We start from the raw sequence: 16,672 nt of genomic DNA on the forward strand, positions 1-16,672 counted from the left end.
AGCAGAATGGTAGTTAGTGTTTAGTGGATATAGAGCTTCTGTCTGGAAGGATACAAATACATAGCTGTGATGGCCGCACAACATGGAGCATTATCTTTTTCTTTTTTAAATTTTTTTTTAATGTTTATTCTCAAGAGACAGACAGAGACAGAGTGTGAGTGGGGGAGGGTCAGAGACAGAGGGAGACACAGAATCTGAAGCAGGCTCCAGGCTCCGAGCTGTCAGCACAGAGCCCGACGCAGGGCTCAAACTCACAAACTGTGAGGTCATGACCTGAGCCGAAGTCCGACGCTTAACCGACTGAGCCACCCAGGCGCCCCAACATGGAGAATAATCTTAATGCCATTGAACTGTCCACTTAAAAATGGTTAAAATGGTAAACTTTATGCTATATATATTTTACCACAATAAAACAATGATGAAAAGCCATAAAGACTGTTAAGAATAGAATGAGTAGGAAATTACTGGATGATCGGGGTAACCTGGGTGACTCGGTCAGTTGAGTGTCCGACTTTGGCTCAGGTCATAATCTCGCCGTTTGTGGATTTGAGCCCTGCATCGCATCGGGCTCTGCGCTGACAGTGTGGAGACTGCTTGGGATTCTCTCTCCCTGTACCTCCCCCACTCATGCTTTGTCTCTCTCTCAGAATAAATAAATAAACTTAAAAAAAAAAAAAGAACCTGTTTTAAAAAAAATAAGAAAATTACTGGATGAAAGACTGTTTGGAAACAGAGTATTCCATTCCATCTGAAAGCATTACCTCGCAGATTGATTACTTACTAATTTCAAAGGGGAAAAGGTACTTTAAAACAGAGAAATCTGGCATACACATCCTTAACCAAGCAAACAAATTTAATGTTACCAGTGAGACAAGGTGACATCCTGTGTCTCCCGATGTGAAACACTGAGAAGAACACAAGCACTTATGTAATCATCTTGACCAAAACATTTAACCTGAGTCCCATTAAGGGGAAGCGATCAGATGCATACAAGCTGAGGGGCATTTTACAAAACCACTGGCTTGGACCCTTCCACAATGTCAATGTTATAGAAGACTCTACAATGCCTGGGTGACCGTTCCACAAGGACACTGGAGGAATGCACGGTCCTTGATTAAACCCTGGATTTTTCAAAGCCAGCTATTCAGGACATAACTGAGCCCCAGGAAAACTGAATATGGCCCAAATACTGGACTTAGGCTCTGACTGTTCTACTGTAGTTAGGGAGGAGACGCTCTCATTGTTACGAGACGAGACACATACTAAAGTGCAGGGACGAGCACACGTTAAAGTCTCTGCGGGTAACTCAAGAGACTTGCTGGCAGTGACACTGGTCAGGTGAGACCCCAAGAACACTCAGGTTTGGCAGGCAGGGGGAATTATTTGGCACCCAAGAGAGTCACTGGGGGAGAGTAGTAATGCTGACCACCAGCTCACAAAAACGCCACAAACAAGCAGGCAGGCAGAGATGGGAGCCCCTAGTAGAAGAAGGCTGAATTGGGAGACAGGGATGGTGGAAGGCCAACAGGGCTGCCCTGGAGAGGTCAGGAAGGTCTAGCCACACTGGCGAGCTGTGAGAAAGAAACAGCAGAGAATGAACACTTCAACAGAGCACGGAGGGAGACGCGGGATCCAAGAGCACTAAAGCGAAGACTGACTCAAGATGGGTGCCCACCACTCGCCCTTTATTGGCGATCAATCAAAAGGGAAGGAGCTTAACTAACAACGTAAGTATGCAGGTTAGACAGATGGAAGAACTTTCTGGAAGAACGCATTTAGTCACCTGATAGAGGGGAAGGTTTACAGGGCAGTTTCAAAGCAGTCCTTCCTACGGGGCACCTGCTAGAGCACAGTCCTGCCGGCCCCCCTCGTCCTCTTCCCGCACGTCGAGGACAGCACATACCTCCTTGCTCAAACACAAACTTGAGCAGTGGCTTGGGATTTAAAGCCAGGTGTTAAAAATGAGTCAGCAATGAGCCAGCTTAACAGAGACACAAATCCACATTTCGAGTTAAAAGAAAAAAAAGTCATCTGCTTAGAGCAAGCCCACATCCATCCCATGGGATCCCTTTTACAGAGACCTCCATTCTCCCAAGTCATCTCCTCACAAGAGGCAAGCAATCGCCCTCTACTGTGCCCACTTGCAGACTGAACCGATGGTCAACAAGACATGCTCTGATTTGCTCTGAGAAATGAGATGTAGTTCAACACCACTGTGATTTGTAATGCCATTTACATAATTAAACATACAGACAAGTGGCACGAGGAGGTGGATATGGTTAATAGAGTTACAGAAGAGCTAAAAATAGCAGACAGCTACAGGCTGGAGGGGACACTGGGGGCGGCACCTGCTGATGGGCACTGATGGCCACGGAAAGATTGTCAATTCGCCAAGGGTGTCTTTTCTATTTAGCCTGGGCCTTTTAATCAAGATTTTAAAGCTCCCCGTGGACACGGAGCAGCTGGTGGTGGCCTGTTTTACAGATGACAAACTTAAGGTTATCAACAGGGCCACAGAGGGCTTGCAGAATTCCAGCTCCAAACTCACAGGCAACCTGCGTTCCCCTCAAAAGACCCAAGGGTAGGTTTATCCAAACTGGAGTTTGCAAACCCCATGGGCCTTTGGACTCTCTTGAGCCTTCAGACTTGTTTTGCTTATACCACACAGTTTATGCTTTCTCCTCCAGCTCCTTCCTCCTCTTTTTAAAAATGTGAACAGTTGCTGGCATTTCAAACTTCTCATAAAGCCCCACATCTGCAGCCGAGCACCCCTGGGCCCACACGCTCAGCCAACAGCAGGCTGCCCCATGGAAGGGCCATACAAGCCCCACTGTGCCCTAGTCCTCACCACTCCCTGCCGTGTTCCGTGGCCAATTCTCACTTGCTTCTGAGGCCTGCTTGGCCGTGGAAGGCATTTGCCCGTGTAACTTTTGATCTAAATCTTTCTCAAGACTGGCTCAAGTTTCTAGCCTGTTCCACTGTGGCGTTTATCCCAAGATACCCGTGTGCTGTGCAAGAGCAGTGTTTCCTATTGGATCTCCAGCAAATATCTCCTGGCTCCAGTTTGAGTTTGGTGAAGGAATCCGTGTTCCCTCTCTCTGCTTTCCCAATGACCCGTGCATCATCAATAAAGCGGCCCTGGCCTTCCAATGTGCAGAAGCCTTTCGTGTTTGAGGTTGTCCTTTCAGAGAAATACATTTCTCCTTCTTCATCATCCCCTCCCCACTACCGCCTCATCCCTGTTTTACTAATTTTGAAGATCTTTCCCTGGGCCTTCTCCATTTTTCTTGAGGCAATGTCCCCGGGTACAACTTGGAATTTTGCGAAGGAAAACATAAATATCTGTTTGATTTTTGAAAGGTGTTTTCTCCATGTGGAAGCACACAGGAAGAGTGAGAAATGTGTAAAGCCGCTGGTCAATGTACAGGGGTACCAGGACACAAACCAAACACACACACATAACATGACCCTCGCCTTCGTTAGTTAACAAAAGACACACAGATAACCAGACGAACACCAGACCAAGAAGTTATGATCTCTAGAGAACCCGGGAGGCACAGGGAAAGGATGCTGCACACGTAGTGAGCACCTGCTATATGCCCAATATGCCTCTGGGGTGCTCCAGCCCCTCCAACACTCCCCTTGGTCTACTGGAACACTGCGTGGCCTCCACAGGCCCACCCGCCCCACCTCCTATAGCTCTCCCCCTCTCACGCAGCTCAGCCTTCCTGGCCTCCTTGTTACTCCTCATATCTGCCGAAGAAGCCTGCCTCAAGGTCTCCCCGCTTGCTGTACCCTCCACCAGGAAAGCTCCCACCCTAGATGTTCTCATGGGTCACTTCCTTGCTTCTCTGCTCAAATATCACCTCCCTGTATGAAAAAAGTGGACCCAATGGGGCCCCTCTGGGGCTGATGAAAATGTTCTGGAACCAGGTAGAGGTGATGGTTGCACAGTAACGTGAACGTACAAAATGCCAGTGGCTTAACACCTTAAAATGTTATGTTCTGTGAATTTCACCTCCGCCGAAAAGAAAAAAGCACAGCTACCCTTCGCGTTCTGTCCCTCGGAAAACGTGACTTGCTTTTCTCTCGTGACACTTACCATGTGACCTATTATCTATTCGTTTACCGTGCGTCTCTCTGTACTTAGAGTCTATACAACTAAAATACAAGCACAGTGAGGACTTGTTCTGCCCACGCCGTATTCCAGGGCCTAGAACGGAGCATGGTGTAGAGAGCACTCAACAGACCTTTGTTGACCGAACAGGCACACCCTATGAGGCTGCTGGGTATCACAGAGGAGGAAACCGAGGCCTCCCAGGCCCTCCAGCCCACAGCGTGGGTGTCACCAGCGTGGAGGGAGATGGGTTTTCAGAGGGGACGCAATCCTGAAAAGAACTGCTATTTCCCCACTGACACGCAGCCTGGAAGCCAGGGTGGAAAAACCTCCAAGGTCCCGGAGCAGAGACGAAGAGGTTAAAGCGGATGCTGCCCTCACTGAGGATGCCGGGGGCTCCAACGGCCTGTGGCTCCCCCGGCAGTTCTTCTGGACACAAAGGAGAAGTGTTTTAATAATGTTCATCTCTCTCCTTTTACAAAAACTATCGATTCTCAATAGTGGGCGTATTTCACAGAATCACCCAAGAGGCTCCTGCAATCTCTATTTCCTCTCCCCACCTCCCTCCGCCCCAGATTCTAATGCACGGTGGGGGGCAGAGGGCGGTGGAGAATCCTGGCCACAGAGGGAGAGAAGCTGTGGCCTAGAGCACAAGCCCAGGGGTCTGCCCTGTGTTCTGCAGCTACAATTTGCATCTGACTCTCCAACAGCAATACCTAGAGACCAGCTGCTGTGATTGGGGCTCCCAGCCCAGCTCTGCTGCAGGGCTCTGAGCAAGGGACCGAACCTTCCCGAGACCCCAAGTCATCTGCAGAACAAGAGCTGAGACCCGTAGTAGGGGCATTGTAAGGGTCAACTGAGAAATTATCCGCAAAGCACCCAGCCCCAGGGCCAGGCATAAGGAGTGACTGTGTCTACACACACAGGCGTGGGTATGCACACACACATTGACACACCAGCACCTTAAACACCTGAGCATTTCATGATAATAAGGTACAAGTAATACTTGTTCCCATTTCATAAATTTAACGACAACAAATTTTAATACATTGAGTTTCTGAATAAAAGGAACGACTATTTGAGTCTTTTTTTAGACTAATGGAATGTTCCATTTTTTTTTTTCAAGCCACACAAATATATCTGCATTTAATGAGACAGTTGTGCCTACCTGTCAGGCCTAAATAATCGGGCTGCCAAAAAAAGAGCTACAGTGACTCAAATACAGATATATTACAGAATCCCTGAGGAGCTCAGTGAAACTACCAGATTTCAAGGAACGGTGTGAAAGACACTTCCTGATGCCATGCTGTGCAGCAGAGCCTCCGAGATGACCCTCCAGCCAATACTATCAGCCCAGAGCCCAAGACAGATGCCCGGGGACTTTCAGACACGGGCACTGGCCCTGGTCCTCAGACAGGCCAGCTAAGCTCATCCGAGCCCCAGGTCCCCTGTGCAGTGACAGGACCGAACGAGACAGACTTGGAACCTGTTCTGTTCCCAGCTCTGATGAGCTATAATTGGGTACCTCCTTCCCTCCTGAAGACAGAGCTGCCGCACGCCAGCCAGGACAGACCCTGCGGAGAGCTGTAAGAAGCATTTTTACTCAGCTCTAGCTTCTTTTAACCCTCTCCCGCCTCACATTCTCTCCTGGTGCCATTTATGTGCCGTGCGCCTTCTTTGGCTCTCCCTGGAACCAGAGCAGCTGGCTTGCTCTTCTCCAGGCTATCATTCTCCGTCTATTTGAGGAGCCCTGACTCTCTCTGCAGTCTCCCTTACCCCAGGATTTTAGAATGCGACCACTCATTACCTCATTGGGAAGAAGCCAGACTCAGGAAGACTGACAGCAGCCTCATCTACTGGTCTGCCATCAGGCTTCTTAACCTGGGGACCCTTTCAGGGGACAGCCTCCAGGGCCAAAAGGCTGAAGGCACCTACTCCAGGACTCCTAAATGCATCCTTACAGAAAAGGTGGAGGATGGAGTCTGTGGGGGCTAAAACCAAAATTCATCTGGAGGTATGTGATCCCTAAGGAGAGAGACATCAGGGTTCCTAGCAGCAGTTACACAGGCAAAAATCAATCTCTCCTGAAAACCAATTAGGGGGAACGCGCAGGATTTTCACTTTGGCAGCTGAGCTACTCGAAGCAGCCTGCTTTGGAGATGAAATGTCAGAAAGATTGTTCCTGGACAGGCCAGCCTCCTTTGCCCTGCTCCCTCCTCTGCCAAATCCAGCACCTTAAAAGCAGCTCAGCAGAGAGGGGTGCCACTGGGTGTCCTGGGAGATTGGAACACTGCCCACAGGCTGAGTACCTGGCCTCAGAGCCGAAGGAAAGGCCATGCCGACCACAAGCCAGCTCACTGAGGCCCCTCTGCGTGTGAAGCGCTGCGCGAGGCACTTACAGCTTGTTTACTTCCACTCTACCTTTGCAACATCCCTGTGAATTAGGTGTTACTGTCCCCATTTTACAGATGGAGAAACCAGTGCCCAGAGGCACTTAACCTAGGCCACACAAGTTGTTTAAGTAACAAAAATGAGATTTTTTTTTTTTTAATTTTTCCACTAGTCACTATCTCCCTCTTAGGGCACTTCAGACTCCAATTCAAACTGGAGCGGTATCGACTGTGACTACTTTATGGGTTAACACAGAACAGGTTGCTTTCTTTATCCACCTGTAAAGCCAGACCAGGCTCACAGAGCCTTCTATGCTGCTGTGAACTCTTTAAAGAAGCAGACAGACAATTCCAATAAGAACCCCCTCTCCCCCCGCTGCGTGTGCGCGCGCGCGCGCGCGCGCGCGCACACACACACACACACACACACACACACACACACACACACACACACACACCCCAACTCCTCCTGGAATTTGTACACCACTTTCAAAGCAATACTTTCCCGATAAAGGCTCAAGACAGGCCATCCTGTCCTCCCCGCCCCCTTAGGGAAAGCAGCCCATATGAGCTCCTCCAGGTCGCTCAAATGCCAATCTCTCAGGTGGCACCCACTTCCAGTAGGGCTTGGCATGTGTGTGCCACAGCACCCACTGCCCACCGGCCCAGAGACGCCCGCTGGAGAGCTGCAGCCCATAGAGCAGAAAGGACAAAGCGTACAGGCCTTCTCTTAACCCGCCACTGCAGAAAAGCCGCCCACAAGGGTCCGGGGCAGTGTGCCTGTGTGCCAGAACAAAGCTGAGGGAGGAGGTGGGGGGGAGGGAAAATGACCCGAAGGTGGAAAAGAGGAGCAGGAGCTCGCGGATCTGGGAGGAAAACGCCAAGGGCCGGGTAAGGCGGATCTGAGAGGAAAACGCCAAGGGCCAGGTAAGGCTGAGACAACTAAGCAAGCTCTCCTAGAAGCCGTTTCCACCCAGGCCCGGTCCAGCGTTCACGCGGGACTCCACCCTGGTGCCGGAGCCGGAGCTACGGAAGGCAGGCGTGCGGGCTGCAACACGCTCACTAGAATATCATCAGGATGATTTGCACCAGGCCAGGACTCCCTGCCTGCCCCTCCTCCGCCACCTTCAGGAAGGCAAAAGGACAGCACGGTTCCTGCTGTCAGGACCTTGGCTTCTCAGCAAAAAACGAGCAAGAAAGTCTGTCTAGATGCCAACTGGGGGTTCCTTAAACCCAACAAGCTATTTGCCAAGGGAAGTTCAAGTCACCACGAGGTTAGCTCATTTCTCTGTGTCCCTTCCCCTCCGGGCCTTGAAAAATCTCCTTGGCTGCCAAAACCGTGGCAGTCCATCCACCCACAGCAAAGTCAGAATCTGCTTGTTTTGCAAAAGGGAGCCAAGGAAAAGGCACATGAGGGTGCCACCAGCTCCCGCGGAAGCGCTTGCAGGAGTCCTACTGTCTCCCCGCCCATCTGCCAGCCAGGGAGGAAGACCACAGATGCGCCTCTTACTTTGGCCTTGGCCTCGGGTATTTGGCAAGGAAAGGCGATAGGGCTTACCAACTCTGGGAACAAAGGAAACTCTGGTTGAGGAATGAATGCCCAGGCCCAGGGTGGCCCAGCAGAAAACCCCAACATTTCTCCTTCCTCATCTATTTCCAACTGTGCCTCCCCTACATTTTTCTGGACCCAAGCCAAGCCATCAGCAACCTTCTGGAAGAGGAGCAGAATACTGCGGGAGGAGAGGGGAGTCATCCCCCAGGCAGCCCCATCCAGGGATCTGCACCAGCCCCCAGGGCAGCCCCAACAAAAGGAAGCCTCAGGGGACCACAGAGGCAAAAACCTGGGTCTCCCAACAAAAGGTGAAGGGGGCAGTGGGAGATCAAATCCAAAATAACGGGCCTTTCCAGCCTTCTGGGGAAGGGGCCTGCCCTCCCCGCCTGTGGAGGCCTGCTCTCAGCCCTGGGTCCTCCAGGCAGACGAGTGGCCCAGGACTGCCACCTAGTGGCCCCAACACGCAGGACAGGAAGGGATTCCAGGACAACCCAGCCTCAACTTCATTCACAAAGCACAGCGGGATTCTGGCTGTGGTAACAACCAGTATCATTCCCGCGGGACCTATGACAGGATCAACAGTAGGAAGGAGTCGGCTGGGCTCTTCTCAGAGCCTGGCCTCCTTCACATCCCTTCCTAAACCCCAGAGCCGGCCCCCAGGGAATGCAGAAAATGAGAGGCAGGGACACAGCAGGAGGCTGACCCCTGCCCCCAAACATTAGGACTCTGAGCTCTGGCCTTTACCCTAAGAGCCTGGTCCAAAACCCGATGTGAACGGCTTAGAACAGAAAATCCTTTATGTGGCCATCACATGAGTGAGTGTCACTGCACATCAGCAAGTGTCGCTGAGTGGGGCAGGCAAGGGGCTTTGAGGGGCAGGCCTACTACACGGTATACAGCTGGGAGTGATCTGGGGGCAACAGAGCTGGGCTGACATATACTGGGTCCTGCTGCGTGCCAAGCCCCCAGTCTAAGCACTTTCCCTTCGTTATCTCAAGAAGCCTTCATGATAATCTGGCAAGCAGGCACAGCCATCATCCCCACTTCACAGAAGGGACAACAGAGAGATTAAACGACATTACCAAGGAGCACAGCTGGGAAGCAGGAATTGATCCCAGGTCACCCGGCTCCTCAATCCGTGCTATGCCACTGCCGCCAATCCAGCTGCCGGACACAACCAAAAACTGAGAAATTTTCACCCTAAATTCCTAAAAACCCAGGTCTGATCTGCCAGAGCCCAGCAGAGGAGCAAAATCCTACTGCTCTAGGGGAACGGAGGCAAGGATCAAGTTAGTGCAACACAGGCAAATTCTTCCTAAGGAGAAAAAGCAACTGTGTTCAAAGAAGCGCTATCAGAGGCCAGGAGGAAAACACCAGCCCCCAAGAGGCCCTGCAAGGCCAGACAAAAGATAAAACACACATTCCCTTCCTCCAGTCCTGGTGGTGACTCCACCAGGGAAAAACCAGAGGGCAAGAAAGATGAGAACGCCCTCCACTGTGATCTCATTCTCCCAGCCTTCGAGAGCCTTTGGAGGTCAAGAGGGTCGTGCTGGGGTCAGCACAGAGCACCAACCGCCCTCCGTCAGCTGCGTCTTCCCGCGAAGGAGGGCAAAGGCTGGACCTGTGACAGTGCCACGAAGGAGTCCCTGGAGGAATTTCATAGATTCCTCATTAGCATGGGAGCGCTGCCTGCCCACCTGTTAGAAGAACTTTCCGTTTATGGTGACAGATGGGGCAGTGCTAATGGGCTGGCTTTAACTGGGATGTAGTGAAGTTCAGGCTCATTGCAAAGGGAATTAGCATTAAAGGTGGGTGGGTCTGCTCACTCGGGGGAGGGTTCGGGAAGAAGGTGGGGGAACTTACCCAGGGGCCTCACGTTCCAGTTCCAGAGGTGACCGTGCTCAAGCAGGGCCAGACCCTCCAGGGAGCCTCGGGCACCAGCGGCCAGGCTGGTTTGGACTCAGCCTCGGTCTTCCACCTCCTCCTCTCAATCCAACTTCCAGAAGGGAGTCCCCAGCCCCGAAGGACTTCTCTCTGACTCCATCTGATCTGCTGGAAAACACCATCCCTCTGTGAGGTCTGGCCAGGGCCCAACTGTGGACAGATGGCCATGGAAGAGCCACATGCCCTGCCACATTCAGCTTCCTGATGGATCGTCTTCAAAACAGCAGAGACACATGTCTAAGTTCTCAGCGGAAGCCCCTCAGGCCAGCTGCCTGGAAGGCCAGCTGACCACCAGGAAGGGAAAGGCAGCAACAACTCAACTCGGACGCAGTATCTTCCCTTGCTCCTCAGAAATACCTCCCTTGAGTTTCCAGGCAGAGCTGACAGCGCCGTACCTTCTCCACGGCCTTTCACTGCTACACGTGGACAACTGAGCAGTTATCCCAAGTACAAGATATTTCATTAAGTGACTGAATGCAGCACAGGTTTGGGAAATAGACACTTTCTGTTGTGGACATTCTCAGTTGGAGGTACCTGAAGGCGTCGAGAGAGATGTCCAGCCAGCACCTGGAAATGCAAAGCCCTAAACAGACACCAGGCCAAAGGCAGACATGGAGGGAGTCTCGGAGGAAGAATGATAACAGTGGCAGACCTCCAAATGCCCCCCAATACCCATTCTTCCCTCCCTCCAGGTGGTAGCATTTCAGCAGGGCTCCCAGCTGGACTACATTTCCTAGGCAACTGGTAGCCAGGTGCGGCCATGTCCAGAAACAGCATCAAGGTCTTGCCCTTAAATGACTGAGTGGGTGTGCGCCCTCGTGGCCCCTTCACTTTCCCACGAACTGGGAACCACGAGAACTAGAGCAACCATCCTGAACCCACAGGTGCTAAGGCTGACAGAGCCCCCCCCCCCAACCGCCAGCCCTGGACGACCCACGCACCTCTAGAGTATCACAGGGAAGAGGAATATATGTATTTGGGAGCCTCTTTGTTACAGCAGCTCAGTCTCCGCCCCGACACTAGTAGGACTACCTGTGACAGCACATCCATTTGGGAAGGGGTAGAGGCAGGGAGTCCAGAGAGGACTCATTCCCTTTGGCATCCCCAAGTCAGCAAAGGGCACCTCAGGCCAGAATTCCCAGAAATCATGCCCGGCACTTCCTTCTCCCTCCGCCCACATACCCCAAACTGCCAATTCTTTCTCTGTGCAATTCTTGCCACCCACTTGGTCACTGTCTTTTGTCTGGGTCACCATGGCCTCTCACAGGACTCCTGGATAGCTTCCCATGGATCTCCTACCACTCTAGGCCACCCTGCACAGAACACTTGTGAGAACCTTCCACAGGCTCCCTCCTGCCTCTGCCCCAAACTTCCTACCGTGCCTATCAGACCCTGTGCCATCCACCCCCACCTCCTTGTGCTCCTCTGCCCTCACTGAGCTCCCTCACCCCAAGACCCTTGGCCATGGACCTCCCTCTGACCGCAGTGTCCTCCTCCCTGTTCTTATTTTAATTCCTCTCATCCTTCTAGACCTTGGCTCAAACGTCTGTTCCTCAGAGAAGCCTTTGCAGACCTCCATGTAAATCAGGTCCCTACTGTTTCTCTCTCTCCACACCTTGTTCTTTAAAGGCATCACACTTCTCTCCGTTTGTAATTTAATGAGTATTTCCTTGTTTTTCATGTCTTTCTCTCCAACTGGACTGCAGGCTCCAGCAGGGCTCAGACCCTGTCACGTCTGTGTACCCAAGCCAGTACTGGTAACAGTGCCTTTTGGTGAACGTGTGTTGAACAGATGGACGGAGCATGCAAAAAGGGAAGCACAAAGGTAAACAGAGGTCAGAGTTTAAAGGCAGGGAGGCTCTTTAGTGTGGGACAAACATGAACAAAGGCATCAGATTTCTTGGAAAAAAGACATAGTAATTTCTGAGAATGAACTATTAAGGAAAGTGAAGACCAGACTGTAATGAGGTAGAGAAGTGAGATTACGATTTTACTGATTTCAAAACAAGATGCTAAAGGAAAAGGAGAGCAAGGTGGCACCCAGGGGAGTTGCTGGAGGAGGGGGGCTGGTTTCAGATGGGGAGGAGCAGAGCAGGAGCAGGAAGGAACTAGAGTAAGCTCCATGGGGACAAGAGGGCCAGACCCAGGCTGCAGCAGGTAAGGCCCCTTGTAAGAGGACAGGGAAGAGAGGTTGGCAAGGCAGGGACAGGGAAAGCTGAGCTGGGCTGTGCACGTGAGTATGGACAGAGCCCAGGACAGGTGAGGTGCAGAATGCCATGGTAGCCACCTGGAAAAGGCAAAAGGGATTAAGCCAGCAGCAGTGATGACCCTCAGGTCAGCATGTGACTTCCTGGGGCGGCCCTCAGGAGCCCAGGCCCAGGCTTAGAGAAGCAGGAGGACAGGTGTACCCGCGACTGGAGTCTGGCAAAAAGGGCGTGGAGAACAGACCCAAGGACGAAGGGAAGGAAGGGCTAGCTGCGAGCAGCTGTGAGTACCAATCTTGCAGGGCAGGGAGACGTCTGGGCCGGAAGATGGGGGTGAAGACAAGGGTCGGGAAAAGCCAAGAATGGGTTCGGGGGAAAGAGGGAGGGGAGAGTTAAGAACCAGCTGTGTGACGCAGGACAGGTCAAGAGAACAGCCGTGGTAGAAGGAAGAGTGAGACACATGATCCAGAAGCTGACGCAAGGAATGCTTTTCAGCCCTAGGCCATGAGGAAACGTTGAGGTCTGATTTTCACTGTGGACCTCTACAGCGCATTTTCCTAGACGCCAAAACACGATCTCCTCTAAACCCCACACCAAGCCTATGAGTTGCCACGTTGTTACGTCCACTTTACAGCCGGGGAAAGTCAAGTGTACAAAGCTACCCCACGTGGGAAGCAGTCCAGACACCACCATGACATGCCGGCCCCAGCCACCCCTGGCCACATCGAGACCCGGTCTTCTGAGTGAGTCATTCTTCTCCTGGACTTCAGATGTCAATCAGGAAAATCTAGGGCATCACTAGCAGCCCTTGAGAAAAAATAAGGAGAGGAGATAAAGGGAAAAAATGACTCTAAGTGCTTAGAGCAAGCATCTCAGAGGAGAAGTCGGTAGCCCCAATGGCCCCGTGCAGCCATAAGAGGCTTCCCCTTGAACTAGGACCAGAGGGGGAAACTCAGACCAAATAACCCGGCCTGCAGTGAAGCCTCCCCCACTACCACCTTCCACCCCCCCGCACCACCAAGGCCGCTCCCGGCAGTGCCGGAAGAGCCCTGCTCAAGCAGCAGTAGATTAAATAAGAAATCCTGAGGCGGCAAAGCCCACTCCTCTGGAGCAAAGATTAAGGAAGCACTGCAGAGAATCAAGAAGGGGAAAAGGAAAAAAAAAAAAAAAAAAAGAAGAAGAAAGCAAACCTGCCACATACCCAGCCGCCGAGAGTTAACAGTCTTACTCATTTCTCATCAAAAACCTCTTCGGAAGAGGTTAAGCACACAATAGGCTATCGAAGGCGCCAGCCCGGGCGGCTGCTTGAAATTCCACACGTGTGCCGTGGCGATGTATTTCTATTAATGTCCAGTGTGTGTCGGCGTGAAGATAAGGTGCCGACATCGTGTCCGACCAGTCAACTAGAGAATGGGCCCCGTGTTCAACATTGTCTGACACTTGGGAGCCCCAAGAACAGAGAGGCTCTGCGGCTGATCCTGCCCTGCTTGCTCTAGCACACCTCCTGCGGCAGCCGACAGGGTGCAGGTGCAGAGGCAGGAGAGGGGACCGGCGAGGTGGGGAAGAACGCTGGGGCGATGGGGAGCACTGGAGACAGGAATCCACGGAGGGCCATGTGTGTTGGGAAGGGCATGAGAGTGGACAGAGCCGGCAGGAGTAACAGGGGAATGGGTGCTGAGGGGGGCAGCCCTGCCTGCACCGTGCGAGCCTGCTGGGGGGCAGGGTGGCAAAGAGCGCAAGCAGTCCCCTCTTTTGGAAGAGCAGTCAGCCCAGGGGCACCGGAGCCACGCAGCTTGGCACACGTGGTACAAAGGTGTTACACACAGAGCCGCTCTGCTCGGCACTCCCCCTCAGCTGCTCCCCGACCACCCGGGCCATAGCAGAGAGCAGGGCACGAGAATGCCTCCAGTGAAAGCCTGTGGGAACTCAGGAAGGCCAGAGGAGGTGCTGCTGAGAACGTGGGTGCGTGTGAGCAAGCGGGCTCCTCCCCTCGGCCACACAAGAGCCCAAGGCACGTGAAAACACTCCAGTCTGGGCACCGGCGAGAACACCAACCAGGAGAGCACGGGCACCAAAAGCTCGAGCCAAACTTGGAGGCCTGCAGAGAAGGCCCAGCGGGATTTGGAAGGGCTGCTTTAGAATAAAGGCACGCGGGTAGGGAGGGGTGCTACGGGAGCCTCGGATAAACGACGTCCACTCCAGTGAGGGACAGCGGGAAAGCCAGCACCCGGCAACAGTCATCACGCCTGCCCTTGGGAGCATCCCTTCTCCACCATGGAGTCAGTCCCCACCACTACCCTTTACGCTCAGATTGGCCACCTGCTGGATTCTCTGCTCCTGCACTTGGGGGAACTGGTGGCCACCTGCTGAATTCTCTGCTCCTGCTCTTGGGGGAGCTGGGCATGATGCAAAGACAGGAACGCACAGACTGCCTTCCACCTGCCAGCCAGCGTGCCGACTTCTTTCCTTACATCGTGACACTGAAGCACCCTCACGGCTCTGGGTGCTTGCATTTGACATGCAAGGAAACTGAGGCTCATGGAGGCTATGGAAGGTGTCCAAGACCACAGAGAGGGTACTTGGCGAATCTGTGTCCAGATCTAACCAGTCCAGAAGTAGGGCTCCTTCTACATTGCCACACTACAGAAGGTGCCACTTGCCACCTGACCAGCATTCAGCCCCTTCTTGAAAAACAAACCAGATTTCTGGGGGCGGTCAGGTGCCCAGCTAAAATTACTACCTCGGCTTCTCTTTTAGCCAGAGGTGGCCCTGTGACACAGTTGTGTTGGTGACAGTCCTCAGAGAGAGGGTTCCCTCCTATAGAAAATTAAACTTCACTAGGACAAGGCTTTGGGGCCTTCCCTCTCCCTGCCTGGAGAACTAATGTGATGTCTGGAGACACGGTAGCCATCCTGAGGCCATGAGGAGAGCTGCAGTGAGAATGGTAGATCAAAAGGAAAGGAGGTCAATGGCTCTCTCCTGAGGCACTGAGCTGCGGCACCTGCCTGGGCCATCTGCCCCCAGACTTCTTAGTCACGAAATAAACACACACACGCACCTCCACTGCTGACGCCACTGCCACCTGGGCTTCTGTTACAGCCCAAACTGCTCCTGACTGACACACATGTTGCTCCATCCAAGAGCACACATCTTACAGCCCAGACGCTTGAGATGGGGACCTCGCTCAGCCACTGAGTGGACACTGAGGTAAGGGGGAAATGTCTGAGACTTTTCTGTGGTCCCACTTGTTGACGTGTGTCAGCCAAACAACCCCTTTGCAATTCTTCACCTTGCCAGTGGCCAGCAGTGGTGTCTACCCGAGGGTGCAAACGCAATCTGCTTAATTGACAAAGCTAAAACCTTTTTTCAGAGAAAGGAAAAGGCAGAATGGTAGCTCCCCAAAGACTCTGTGAATAAACCACATAAAGAGACCTAAAATAAACCATGACCCTCCCCTCTCCACAGCCCTGCTGGCATCCTAGAGCCATGCACAGAAGTGGGCAGGCGCCAGCCCAATTTCACTCGAGCAAGACAGAAAAGGAAACCACACTACTGCCAAGATCAGTTAGGGCTGTAGGGCCAGCCCTGCTCGGTCCACAGGCGGGAGCAAGTGGCGGGGGGCGGCACTGCTTCGAGAAGAGGAGGAGTGGCGTGGGTACAAGGCAGGCACCTGCGCCCTCTCGGAGGCCGGCACTGCCAGCACAGACTACCCAACTCTAGCCCGCGTCCTCGACTCAGGATTCCCTGCAACTTCAGGCTTGCCCACGGTGCCCAAGACCTGCTCAAAACACCAAAGCCCTGAACTCTCAACCAGGTCCCGGGCTTCTCACAAGACACAAAGCAGGAGGGCAGCAAGGTACCACCTGCCGCTGCGATGCCTGTCAGGTGGCTCACGTCACTCCCCCCTGCCCACCCACTGCTGGGTTTTTCCAAGGAAGTCTAGGGCCCAGATCCCCTGGGACCCATCGGGCACACAGAGGCCAAGGAGCCTGGCTGAGGTCGATGGCAGAGTCCCTCAAGAGGCTTGAGAGAAAAAGCTTCTTTCACAATTCTCTCCAGATCCCAGCCCCAGCTGTCAGCCTCTTTAGCTCATCCCTGGTGCTAAGAGACATTTTCGTAGACATGCGATCTGCTAATTAGAAGCAATGACACCAGGAATGGAACCGCAATCAGCCATTTGCCTAACAAAGTTAGCAGCTAATGAGGATTTCCAGCTTCTGTCAGCACACAGCAGAGGTCACCTGAGCCACGCACCAGAGCCAGGAAGGGAAAACTGAAGGCATCTGCAGATCCGTGACGCGGTGAAGGGGAGGAAGCTGCACAAAATCCTAATCAGCCAGGGTGCAAAACCCACTTGGAATCCCAACTTCTGAAATAAGAGGACCGAATGCCCCTCCCTCACTACCCCAAGGGCTGGGATCTCCCTTCCCGCAGGAGGGCCATTCCGGAACAGATTCTGAAATCC

General features: G+C 52.8%; 1 protein-coding gene across 11 annotated transcripts in view; it reads right to left on the bottom strand.

Annotated features, from left to right (window-relative positions):
* Positions 1-16,672, bottom strand: part of CHCHD6 (coiled-coil-helix-coiled-coil-helix domain containing 6) — a 251,285-nt gene that overhangs the window by 197,750 nt on the left and 36,863 nt on the right. The gene's annotated exons all lie outside the window — the stretch shown is intronic.

The sequence above is a fragment of the Prionailurus viverrinus genome, chromosome A2 (genome assembly GCF_022837055.1).
Source record: "Prionailurus viverrinus isolate Anna chromosome A2, UM_Priviv_1.0, whole genome shotgun sequence".
Classification (NCBI taxonomy): Eukaryota; Metazoa; Chordata; class Mammalia; order Carnivora; family Felidae; genus Prionailurus; species Prionailurus viverrinus.